This window comes from Drosophila takahashii, chromosome X, assembly GCF_030179915.1.
Source record: "Drosophila takahashii strain IR98-3 E-12201 chromosome X, DtakHiC1v2, whole genome shotgun sequence".
Lineage (NCBI taxonomy): Eukaryota > Metazoa > Arthropoda > Insecta > Diptera > Drosophilidae > Drosophila > Drosophila takahashii.
Window position 1 is genome coordinate 17,192,172 of NC_091683.1, and position 12,682 is coordinate 17,204,853.

At 40.0% G+C, this 12,682-nt stretch overlaps 1 protein-coding gene across 8 annotated transcripts in view; it reads left to right on the forward strand.

The window, feature by feature from the left end:
• Positions 1 to 12,682, forward strand: part of mamo (maternal gene required for meiosis) — a 147,504-nt gene that overhangs the window by 60,695 nt on the left and 74,127 nt on the right. The window lies entirely within an intron of this gene.

The window sequence follows — 12,682 nt, forward strand, 5'->3', positions numbered from 1 at the left end:
AGCGATGGATTTTGTGGTTGGTGGGTGGTGGGTGGCGACAGCGGGAGGACCAAGGGCACGGCATGCGTGTGCGATAAGCGAAGAAACCGTGTGGACGAACGGGCAGATCAGGTGAATGTTATATTCGCCGCTGCGTTTTGCTTTCTCTATATATTACTAAAATATATAATATGGCAGTTTTCTATAATCTAAGCGGAGGCACTCAAATTTTGCACTAGAAGTCGACTAGGCGATTGAGTAAGGCAACTATTTCCATAGAAAATATCTTGGGTTTTTTTTTAATAAAGTAAAATCAAATCAATTGCCAGCTATTTTTTTCTTTCTGTAAACATATGTACTTTTTTATATAAAACTTTTCTGAGTCATGACTTATTTTATTTAAATTTATTTAAATATCATAAAATATTAATCGTGATATTATTACAATAATTTTGTTAAAAAAAAGAACATTAACTTCCCGGCTCGATTTTATTTTAAGGATATTAAAATGGAGTTCTTAGTTCCTGAGATCAAACCTCTCCTTTTAAAACATATCGAGGGATTTTTTTTTTTTAGGTTTTTGCCCTGCTTAATGCAGCGAAACGAATTGCGGCGAGCGGCAAAAAAGCTTTTCATCAGCCCACAGTCGACAAACAACTAGCAACAACAATACTAACAACACAGCCGTAGACACAGCCACAACGTGGCAACAACAATAACAACAACAAAAAAAAAAAACAGCAACAACAGCAACAGGAGCATAAAAACATTTTCCCACGATTTGAGTGCGGCGACGATGACGTTCGTCACCTAGAGAGGAAAACCGCCCCCTTTGGCCACCCCCTCCTTGAAATTGCCTCTCCCACTCTGTCTCATCTAAATGCAGACGCCTTTCAATTCTTCTGGTACTGCTTCTATTTTTTTGTTTTACCCCTGCCACAATCTCTTTCTTAGTTTCTTGAGGGAACAACACGGGCAAACGAGGTAGATTGATTCGCATTTCCCTTTTTCGGTATGCAAAAATTATGAGGAGAAGAGCTAAGAAAAGGGTTTCGGGGAAAACGGGAAGGGAATTTATTATTGGTTTAGCATTTCAATTGCAAGTTCCTGAAATATTCGACCGACTTAAAGTTTTCTTTTGAACAACTTTTATGTTATTACAAACGTTTAAAACAAAAAAGAAATCTTTTTGGAGGGAGAGGTAAAATTAATATTAAACTAAGCTTAGACAACAATTAAACCGTAAAACTTTTTCATTAAAAAAATATTTTCATATGTTTTCAAGTATTTACAAAAACTTTTGAAGTAACAAGTCTAATTAATCGTAGTAGTGTGACCAATTACCTTTAAGAAGCTCCAAAGTGACCAAATATGTATAAAAGTATTCAATTGCAAATAATTCCAATCGAATAGTTTCAAAAACTTCTTAAGTAACAAGGCCAAATGTTTATATTAGTGTGACCAATTACTTGCAGGAAGCTGCAAAGTGACCAGATATTTATAAAAGTCTTTAATTGCAATAATTGCGATTAAGTTCGCAGCGCAAATACTTTTCGAACTGGCTCTGATCTCCACCCCCGTTAATTTCCCCCCATTCGCGTTCATTCGTCATTCGCTTGCGATAGATGTGGGAAAGTGGGCGGAGCAAAAACAAAATTGTAGCCGCTGTTTTAAAACCCCCTCCCCGTTGCGCACGTGTGTGTGTGTGTTGTGTTGTGTTGTGTTGCCTCTTCGTGTTTCGTTTGCTGGCTGGCCCTTCCCCTGTTTTCCACCCATTTCCCCCCTGCTTTTCCCCTGCCGTGTGTGTGTTTTAGTTGTAATTGCATTTGTACAACACCAGCAACAACAATTGCAGCTGGGTCACTGCAAATACAAATATATGCATTGAAATTGTTGTTACCTTCGCCATGAGACACGCGCTTAAATTGAATTGGATCATATCTTTTTTTTCTGGTGGGGGGAGACAGACCGGCGTGTGTAAATTGCAGGCCACGCCTTTCCTTTCTCCCTATTTTTGCCACTCCCACTCCCCTCAAAAACGAAGCTGGTCACACTTTTTAGGCCACAAGCGAAAAAGAGAAAGAAATGTGATTTTTTTTATTATACCTCCGCTTGCTTTTGGCCATGAAGTGTCCATTAGTTCATTAGCCACAATTGACTGCTGACAGGAGATACTCTCTGTGTTCAGTACACCAGCTGGAAACTTGGGTTGCCAGTGGTTTTGATAAAAATTATATAGATTTAAAAAAATACATCAGAATCCTTTCGAGTTTTGAACATAAACATTTGTATATTTTAAAAATAATGCAACAAATTATATTTACTACTAATTATTTACTTAAAAATCCCAAAGTATGGAAAGAATCTTTTGTATCCCCTAAATAAAAATTTACAAAAATCTAAATTTAAATGCAGAATAAATTGTTAGTAAACTAGAAAACTTTTAATTGTTTAATATCCAAGTTTTCAACTTCACAAATATACTTGATCTGTTGATTTTTCTTAGCCCTGCTGATAGGGCAACAAATCGAAGTGGTTTCCGAGTTCTAGAACTCGTTATTGGAGCTTTGGAGCACTGCTGCCGTTGTCATTATGAATGAGTTTAATCAATTTCGCAGAGCGGAAAAGCGAGAAGGCCATTGTTGCAACGGCCGCTCGAAGCTGACAGGTCGCAAGTGTTTGCACTTGACTCCGCACCATGGGCCTTTTGTGGCCATATCTTGGTTATTGCCCATTGACCATTGCCATTCCCATTGCGATTCCAATGCCGATTCTGAATTGAATTGCCGCTTAATTGCAGAGCACGGGGCCCATGTACAGTGGCCATTATCTTGGGGTCCGTGGATGAGAAATGCTGGCCAAGATCGCTTCGGTTTCCCCGCACAAAGCCAGCCTGTCGGAGGCCTTTTGTCGGAACCCGCTGATTGATTGTCTATTAATAAGAGTGGCTATTTTCATCTTCAAACTGAGAATTAATTTTCTTTCTTCATTCCTTTTCATTGCAGGTGAGTTCTTTGGCGGAAATCTGAGTGTGTGGAGGCCACCTCTCTAATCTAATGTGTAATTTGGGTAAGCCTGGGAATCATGATTTCCTCTGATGTCGAATGTAGATAATATCTACATGGTATCTACATTGTAGAAACTATTTATTATTTCTATACTTTTAAAGACTTTTATTTTTTATTATTAACCCATAAATAACTTTTACCTTTGCTGATTTGATATATTATACAAATATTTTAATATATTTGTGTTATTTTAAAATAAACCTTTAACGACATCTGTATAATTTCTGTTCACCCAACCCCTAAATAGTGAAAGTTATAACGGTAGGTTATTAAAAAAAAATGCAAATATCTTGGTCATCTTCCATTTCCTTTGTCGAAATGATAGATCGATCTGGACTTTCTCCGCGAGGGGCTGAGAACCTAACGGTCCATTTACAGTTGGCCAAGCAGCTGGTCCTCGCTTTCGTTGGCCTTTCTTTCCCCCTCCTTCGAAAAAAGTCACGCGCCAAGAAACTTTCACTAGACTAAAACCAAAAAAAAAAAAGAAAAAAAAGGAAAAAGGGTTACCCTACGGCAACCAAGGGTTTTAATTTTAATGTATAGTATAGCATGCATAGTACTTCTCGGCCAGGTTCTCGTCGTCTGATAGAAATCTTCGGTTAAGAAATTTGGGTCAACAAAACGAAACGACAAACAGCTGCCAACGGCAATGAAACGAACGCATTTAAGACAAGGGTTCCGAGCCATAAAAATTAAAACGAGCGACAGAAACCGAAACAGAAGTCAGCAGGTAACATCCTCAGAAAATAAAACCGAGGCCCCTCCGCAGTTTTCGTGTGTTGTGTTTTATGTTTTGTTTCACTTTTAAGCTGAAATTTATTTTTGGCACGCGCGAATTTCAAAGAACAATTTGCAGCTGGCTGGTAAAAAAAAAAAACAAAAACGAAAAACAGAACGCGATAAACCCAAAAATTTGGTGGGAAGCGGATCCTCCGGAAAAGAAGACTTAATGAGCCATCAGTTTGGCTTTTTTTTTAACCGTAATTGGTTTTGCAAATAAGGTTATTGCAACATGTGTACGTATGTCATGGGCTTCAAGTATCCTACCGAGTGAACAAAATATAACCTAAAAATAATTATCCTACCAAAACGGCTTAACATAAAAATCTAATAATTAAATTGAAATTGGAAATAGTTCAAAGACACATTCAAAAATAAAATTACAAATTATTAAAAAAAAATAATTATCAAAAAGAATAACTCTTTCGAACTGTTCCATTCCGCAGTTCCCGATGATTAACTATCGCACATTTCTTCAAAGATTGAAAAGGCGAAAAATCATTAGTTCGAAATGGAGTGGAAAATGTTCTCGGTCGACCGTTAGCGAGACTTTTTCCGCCTATCTCCCGCCTCTACATTCCAATGCCATTCCGTTCCATTCCATTCCAATTTGCTGCGGACATGTTAAAAGCATTAATCAATCATACATATGTATCTACAAATGTATTTGCTGGATATATGTAGCTACCCTGATCTGGGGCGTTATCTGGCCTAATGAAGCATAATTTGTATCCCAACTCGATCGAGAGGGAGATGGAGAGGCAGAGAGAGACGGGGCGAAAGGTGAGAGGGAGATGGAGGAGCACGAGGACGATTCATCTTTTAATTACCGCGTTGAAAGCCAGTATTTTTCATCGCCACATCGATACGTTCGTATGGCCCATGGATTCAGATCTGGGATCTCCTCTCGGAACCACGAGAGATGGTTAACCCACGCATGCCTGAGCAATTTAGTGTGTTAAGGCTTTTGCACTAAAATAAATCTATGGCGATTTGTTTGTTTGCACAAGCTGCCGGCTGTTTGCCGCTCCCCAAAACCTCACCTAGCCCCCCCTTTTTTCGCTGGCCGTTAACTGCCCGGGGGCCTACACTAAATATAACAGTCTCTGCCTAGTTGTTGTTGCCCCCCCTCCCTGGAAACTCCACCTCCCTCATCTATTTACCCCCTTAGCCGGGTGTTATTTATCATAAAAAATTGCTCAGATTTGTTTTGCGACGGGCAAAGACATGACGCTCATTTGTTAGAGCAACGGCAAAAGTGCAGCAGACCCGGAGCTTTCTCTCAGCTGCAAAGCGGAGTTCGCTTTTTCATAGATACCCTCGCCGAAATCCAGGGAATGCCAGATTTATAAAGGAAGGAGTGATGAAAATCGGTAATTCTACTATTTTAGATTTTAAAAACTTCCTTTAAATCCGTTTTCTCATCCGTCTGTTAAATTTAACGTAGGCTTTAGACCTTCAAAAAGTATGGGAATTTAGAAGGAATTTGTTTGTATTTGCCACAATCTTATTACTTTAAATATATAATTATTTTAAGAATTACAAAAAAAAATTAAATATTAATTTTTTTTTAAATTTAATAATTTAAAAGAAAACTTAAAAGGGAATCCAAAGTTTTTCCTTCTTTCTGTTGGTTATTTCTGCGTTTGCCTCATAAACTTACGGCTGCACTTGTGCTTCCCAACCACCTTCCTGTAAAACGCCCCCTCTTTCTGGCCCACCTCAAAAATATCCCGTCAGCATGTGTTCTCATTTTTATTAATGTTGCCGCCGTCTTTCTTTCCGCGGCCCAAAGTTCAACGCAAATATAATCTGTCAAATAATTTATCAGTGTTTGCTGATGATGATGCTCGGCACTCGTTTTCCTATAGCTCCTGAAGAGCCTTCTGCGAGAGACTGCGATGGTGATCGAGCTGAAGGAAATCCACTTCTGTATTGAGCTCCCTTCTGTTTGCACAAATCTCAAGGCCAAAGTGGAAAAGCGCGGGGGGCGGAGAAATGCGTGCCGAAGATTTGAGATCTTTCTAAATAAAACAGTAGATAGTAAACTTTGGCATTAAAGTCCGGTGGAAAAGGTTTATTTAATTAAACAAATCGAATCACTTAAATTGGACTAAATGAAAGAAATTATTTTAAAATACTAGAAAAATACTAGAGATTTTAAATATATCTTAAATAAATTAATATAAGGTTAATTGCTTTTCAGTGCACCTTTTCCGCCTTTATTTGGCAGTAAAGTCCGAAGAAATATATTTATTTAATTAAACAAATCGAAGCACTTAAATTGTCCTAAAACTAAATGAAAGAAGTGATAGAAAAATACTAGAATATACTAGAGATTTTAAATATATCTTATATAAATTAATATAAGTTTAGAATAGTATTTCAGTGCACTTTTTTTCGCCTTTATTGTCAACGCTTTCGCTCTTGTTTCCGCTTTTGCGATTTGCGAAAATGCTTTCAATTGTTTGCGCCTGCATTTTGGCTCGATCATCGGCATCATCGACATGCATTTTTTGCCTTTGTGTGGGTTTGGTTTTCCTTTTATTTATATATTTCGTATTTTATTTTGTGCATTTTTATGTGTGCCTGTGTTTGCTCTTGAACAGAAACGATTAAATTATCTCAAGGTTGCACGCTCGCCTTTTGCGCTTCCTTTTGTTTTTAAATCTTTAAAATTTCATCATGGCTTGGTTTTTTTGCTTTTGTTCCCGGTTTTAACTGTGTTTCCTTTTTGGCCTACAGACCCAGTTTGTTTTTTTTCTTTTGTATTTTTGGCTCCCTTTTTGCTGCTGCTGTTGCAAAAACGTGTCCCGAAAACCAGTTGATTTTGGGTTTTATTCCCTTTTTTACGCATTTTTTCGCTTTTTTATTTTTGCACTTGGCCACCTGTTTGCCCTTTTGGCCCAATCGATTTATCGCCGGTTAACCCGCCAGCAATCGCAGCCTCACAATCGGAATCGTGCTGCTCGTCCGCCCCCGTGCCACGCCCCCTCCTTTTCTTGTTTTTTTTCCCCCCGAACACCGTGTGAATTATGATATTACAAGGCGAACGCTGCTGTTTTTTGTATTTTTTCGTATTTAATCTCCTGCTGACCGCTGGCCGCTAGCAACAACAACATGCTGCGATGTTGCCGCTTGGTCACGTGCTCTTTTGATATCGAGCGGCGAACAGATGTCCGTGTTTTTAGTGCTTTCTTGCAGGGATTTGGGTGCTTATAGCGGTAGCCGATACAATTTTAATGGCTCTACAGTTTTTGCCAGCGAAAAAAAGGTGTCAACAACAATAAACGCTAGTTGCAAGTTGCAAGTCAGCAGCAGCAACACAACATTCCTAGCGGCTATCATATAACTAATTGCATTTCCAGCTGCAGCAATTGATAAGAATAACACAAGATCATCAGTGAAATATTTCCAGGCAGCAACATCAGATCACAAAAATTCCCAAGTAGCAACAGCAGCAGCAACAATGACTGCAAAAAGTCTCAGGAAATGCATACAGGCATTCCATTCCGATTTCAACCTGGCCCACGCATAAAACACTGCAAGAAAATCTCAAGTGTTCGTTCATTTTGCTAACGATGCGCGCGTGTCAGCAACATGTTGCTGTTGGTGTTGCTGTTGGTGTTACTGTTGCTGTTGTCGTTTGTATCATTAGTCAAAGAAACCAAGTCAGGGGCTGGCAATCAGCAGCCAGTATGTTGGCCAAATCAATTGCTCTTGCTCCTCATGTTGCTGCTGCTGTTGCTGCTGCTGCTGCTTCTGTTGATTGTGTCAACGACAACAGTGCGGCAGCAGCAACAATAGACTTAAGTCTGGGCATGATTCATGGACATGCTGCAGTTTTCTATTTAGTTAAGGGGCGGGGGGGAAAAGCAGGGCGAAGGTGCAACACCCACACAAAGATGCAACACACGCTAATTGTGTGTGAAAGCAGCAGCAACAGCAGCAGCAGCAACTTGAGCCACATTGCTCATACGCCCACGTGGCCTAAAATGGGGGAGACGGCGGCAGGGACATTTGGCATTTCCATTTTTCCACCATTTTCCATGGCATATTTAGCATTCGCAGCAGCAGCAGTTGCTGGAAAAACAGAAGCAGCAGCAACAGCAGACACAACGCAATCATAACCATAAAAAGTTGCTCATTTTCTTGGAATTTCGCTAGTTTTGCTATTTTTGCTATTTTCGGGGGCTTTTTGGCGACTATTTTGAATGAGAAAAGCGCCAACTGCTTTTGGCCGCTTTTGGTCAGCAGTCAGGCGGCCGTAAAAGGAGCTTGTAAGTGCTACTGTTTTCCACCGGCAACGGTAAAAATGCCGCATAATTTACGCAAAACAAAAAAAAACCAAGCAGAAAAAAAAACGGCGTCGGCGGCGGTCGAAACAAAAACTTTTTTGCAATGCGCTTTTCACTTTTTTCACAAATGGCCATGCAAATTACAAGACACATTAGCTCGGCTCTCCTGCGGCAATCCTACGCCTGCCAGCCAGCCGCCTAACCCCAAAAATGGGAGCAACAGCAGCAAAACGGAAATGCGACAACAGCAGCAACAATCACAACCAACAAGCAACAGCCACGAGAAATGTGTGTTTACAGCAGCTGCCAAGCAGCCACCGAAATGGATTGTTTTAGGCCAGGGTTGTCACCTGTTGTTCATAGTTGAAGATTTTTAAATTTTAAAATGCCTTGAAATTGATTATGTTTAATAATTATATAGAAAGATCTTTAAAAATAATGTAAATATAATTATATTCTTTTTCTGAATAGATAACCTTTAGTTAAAATTTTTACAATTTAAACAAACATTAATGTAAAATATTCAAACATTAAGCTGGCAACTCTGCCAGTTAGCATTGCTACTTATTGCTGTCCACCGACGGAGACCTGAGGTCCAAAATCGAGACTCAGTTCCAAAACTGAGGCTGAAACCTAAAGCCGGGCCTGAATCCAACGTTTGTTTGCCTTCTTCGAGCGTTTGGAATGTTTAGTTAACCGTAAGCAATCGCTATGCACCCGCTCCATTTTGGCATTGATTGCTGACCAAGGGAACTCACACACACACTATGCAAATACTCGGGAAAAATTGAAATGAATTTTTCAAAAGGATATTCTTATTAAGGCAGAGAAATATGAACTATTCCAAATTTTGGGAATATATTTTAGAAAATAACAGACTCTTAATAATATTTCTAATAAGAACAATTCCATTAGCATAAGTACTGGAATTTCTTTCCTCAATAATCGTATCACAATTAAAATACACATTCTACAAATCGATCTCATATTTCTTTCCGTGTACAAACACAAACACATCCCAGGCGAGTCAGTGGAGCGTGAATAACATTTGGTAATCATGGCACAAACACGAAAATGCATTAACCAAAATTGTGATCATAAATTTTCAATCGACACGCGGCGGGTGCTGTTCCTCCCCTTAACCCCCACGTGCCCCTTTTAACCCTCTCCTTTCAATTGCCATGAATGACTTGAGTGGACCAAAAGCTTTGAACTGGACTAGAAGACGGAAGACTTGAGACTTGGGCCTATCTGGCCGCGTATTTCTGTCTTTTCTACTTTTTTTCCTTCTTTATTTATTTTTTTTTTTTTTTTGGGCCCCAAGCATTTCTTTATCCCCACATGCGAGGATTGTTGCTGCTGCTGTTGCAACTGCAGCAACTGTTGCTGCAGCTGCGCACATTCTTGGCTAGAGAAAGTTTTGTTGTTGCTGCCGTTGCACAAGTGGCAGTAGTTGCATTTTGCAGTTTTCAGTCGGCGGTTTGGGTCAGTTAAATGGCAAAGGCTCTCCCAAAATCTGGAAAAAGCTGGAAAAGGGGGGGTGTTGCAGTGGGGCTATCAAAAACCATGCGTGGGTGCCGCGCAAATGATGAAGCTAAAGCGCTGGATCCGGCAAATATTTAGCCAACTTTGACCGAGTCAAATGATGCCAGAGGAATGGGGAAAGAAATGAAAAGCTAGTCATATATGTTTTGGGAAGCAAATGCGGAAAATAAAAAATTAGTAAAATCGGAAGGCCAATAAAACTCCAGTTTTGGTCGCGGAATTAAAAGGCTTTTAAATGCCCCACGTTGGGCGCCATATGATCTATACCTTACAAAAATCTAATTGTTAAAATATAAGAAATTTTTTTTAAACTAAATTTATATAAAATTTAAATTCACTAAAGGTGTACTATATTAAACAGATACTCACCATCAGCTTATTTCTTTCTTCAAGCTCCAACGTTTTTTTCTTCCTTTGCTAGGAGAGTTAGATAGTTGTCTCCACGAAGTCCTGCTGCTATATTTCCCTTGCCCACATTCGGTCAGTCAGTTAGTCACTCACTCATTTATTCAGTTGAGCTCTCACAGCTTAATCAAAGCAATTTGCAAGAGGTTAACCCTAAAAGCGTTGAAAAAAAGCCAGATAGTTGCTGTCGCTGGCATATGAGTCATGTGGGACTCCTTGTTGTTGCGACCCTTTTTTGGTATCCCTTCTCCTTTTTTTTTTTGGTGAATTCTCAAAAATTTCTAGTGTTGCTGCCGCTGTTGGTTTGTTGTTTTTTTTTTTCATGTACGAGTATGTGTTTGTACAACGCCTTGAATGCTGCTTCTGTTGTCGGTTGTCTGTTGTCGTTAGCCTGTTGCTGCTGCTGATGTTGCTGCTGTTGCTGTTGCCGTTGCTCTTGTTTCACTATCAACGCATTCCTTTTGGCCCACATGGACATGGACACACACTCGCTGGCTGCGATAAAAATTTATTGAACCAAGGCCTCTGGGTCTCCGTTTCAGCTTCCATTTCAGTTTGGATTTTTTGTTCGCTCTTTTTCGTTGGTTGTTTATTTTTATTGTTGCCGAGGTGTTGTGTCGGTTGCTGTTGCTGTTGCTCCTCTTGCTGTTGCCACTGCTGCTGCTGTTGCTGCTGCGTCTCGAAATCAATTGAGTTTAACTGCTTTTAATTTACTTGGAATTTGTGCGGCTTTAATGGATTTATGTCGGCTTATGTTGCCCCAGCTACAGGTGGCTGAATGCTGTTGTTGTTGCTGCTGCTGTTGCTGCTTCTGATGTTGCTGCTGCCAGTGGCTCTTTTTTGTGTTGCTGCCACACAATATTAAAATTTATCATGTGCTAAAAACTTATCAATTAAATATATGCATAACATTGTTCGGGCCACTGCTGTTTTCTTGCTGTTGCTGCTGCTGGCCCGGCAGCAACATCAATCAAAATGCAGGCATCAAAACTGCAGCCGCTCGCAATTTGATGTCGCGACTGCAATTTAGACATGCCTTGCCATGTTATTAACTAATTACAGGCGACTAATCTAAAACGCCGCCGTGCAACAGGTGCCCATGCATCATCCCAAACAGCAGCAGCTATCTAGTAGCAACTAGCAACTAGCAACATTGCAGGATACACGGCGGCAACCAGGCCGTCCAGGTGCCTAATGAAAAGTGACATCTTGGCCACGACCAGGCCCAAACTGTCAACGTCTCCTTGTCTCCTTTGTCTGCCTGTTTCTCCGTTCTCCCTTCTCTTCTGGCCTTTCTGGCCTCCGACTCGTTTGCATGTCTTGTCATTCGTCATTCTCTGGCTCTCAGGTGCATGTTGCCAGCAGCTAGAAGATGTCGCAGCCGAGCTTACATAACATTGCAGATTGCAGCGGGGCCACCCGCTAGACGCCTCGGACACATGTTGCTCATGTTGCCCATGTCGCTCATGTCGCAGGTTGCTGATGTTGCTGCTGTTGTTGCTGCTGCTGCTTTTGCTGCTGCCGGCACGCATGCACACAGTTGTGCCGCAAAATAATAGGGATTTTTACCACACAAAGGGATATTTTTTAGGTGCAAGTTAAGGTTTTTCCAGGGTTGTCAGGTTATATTTTTACAATTAATTGGAATGGAATGTTTTTTCAAATCAAAAAGTTGAAAGGGAATAATGTTTGAAAAATTAATCCTGACGTTTTTTTGTATATTTTTTTTTCAAAAATTTTGCATTATTCTGTTTTTACAGTTTTTAACATTCTTAATTTAGTTCATCTGATTTTTATAATATTTACAAATATTTATTATATCATTTTTGTTATTATATTTAATATCAGGACTTCTTCCACATTATTTCTCCCTTGACTGTTTTATATTGTGGACTGTTGCCGGAAGCAGATTCTGTGTTAATTACAAAAGAACTGCCCCCACCCTCCGCTTGCTTGATGATTATGATGTTGTTGTTGTTGCGTTGACATGCGTTGCTAAACGTGCCGCCTGTGGTTGCACCTACCTCCCCCTGAAAAGCACCTGGAAATTCCTCTCCTCCTTACCCCTTTTAGCCATGGCACGCATTCAAATGAGGCCTCTGAGCCAGAGAGACTTGATTTCCTTTCCTTCAACCAGAAAGACAGAAACAACTTGCGGCTTGTGGCATGGCGAATGTGGCCATTCATGTTGCTGTTGTTGCCATTTCTGATGTTGCAGATGTTGTTGCTGCTGGGAGATTATGAAAATTAGATATACAAATCAGCAAACGAACGAACGGATGCTCGGCCAGCATCCACGATCCACGGCATCACATGAAGCATCAACATTTGATGCGTACAAGATCAAACGATGGAAAGATGCTGGGAGATCACAATGGGTTAAAGACTAGGCCTGGATGCTCTCACAGAAAATAGTAGGGCTGTATAGATGATATTTAAAATAATAATAACGATATTATGTTTAGTAAAAGGCATCATTACGGTATACAAAATATCGATAAATCGATATTCAACAATATACAACCCTAAAGCCCAAAACCCCATAGGTCATCGATAGGAACGAATTTTTAAATTCTCATTTAACTTTGTTGTAGCTCTCAATATTTA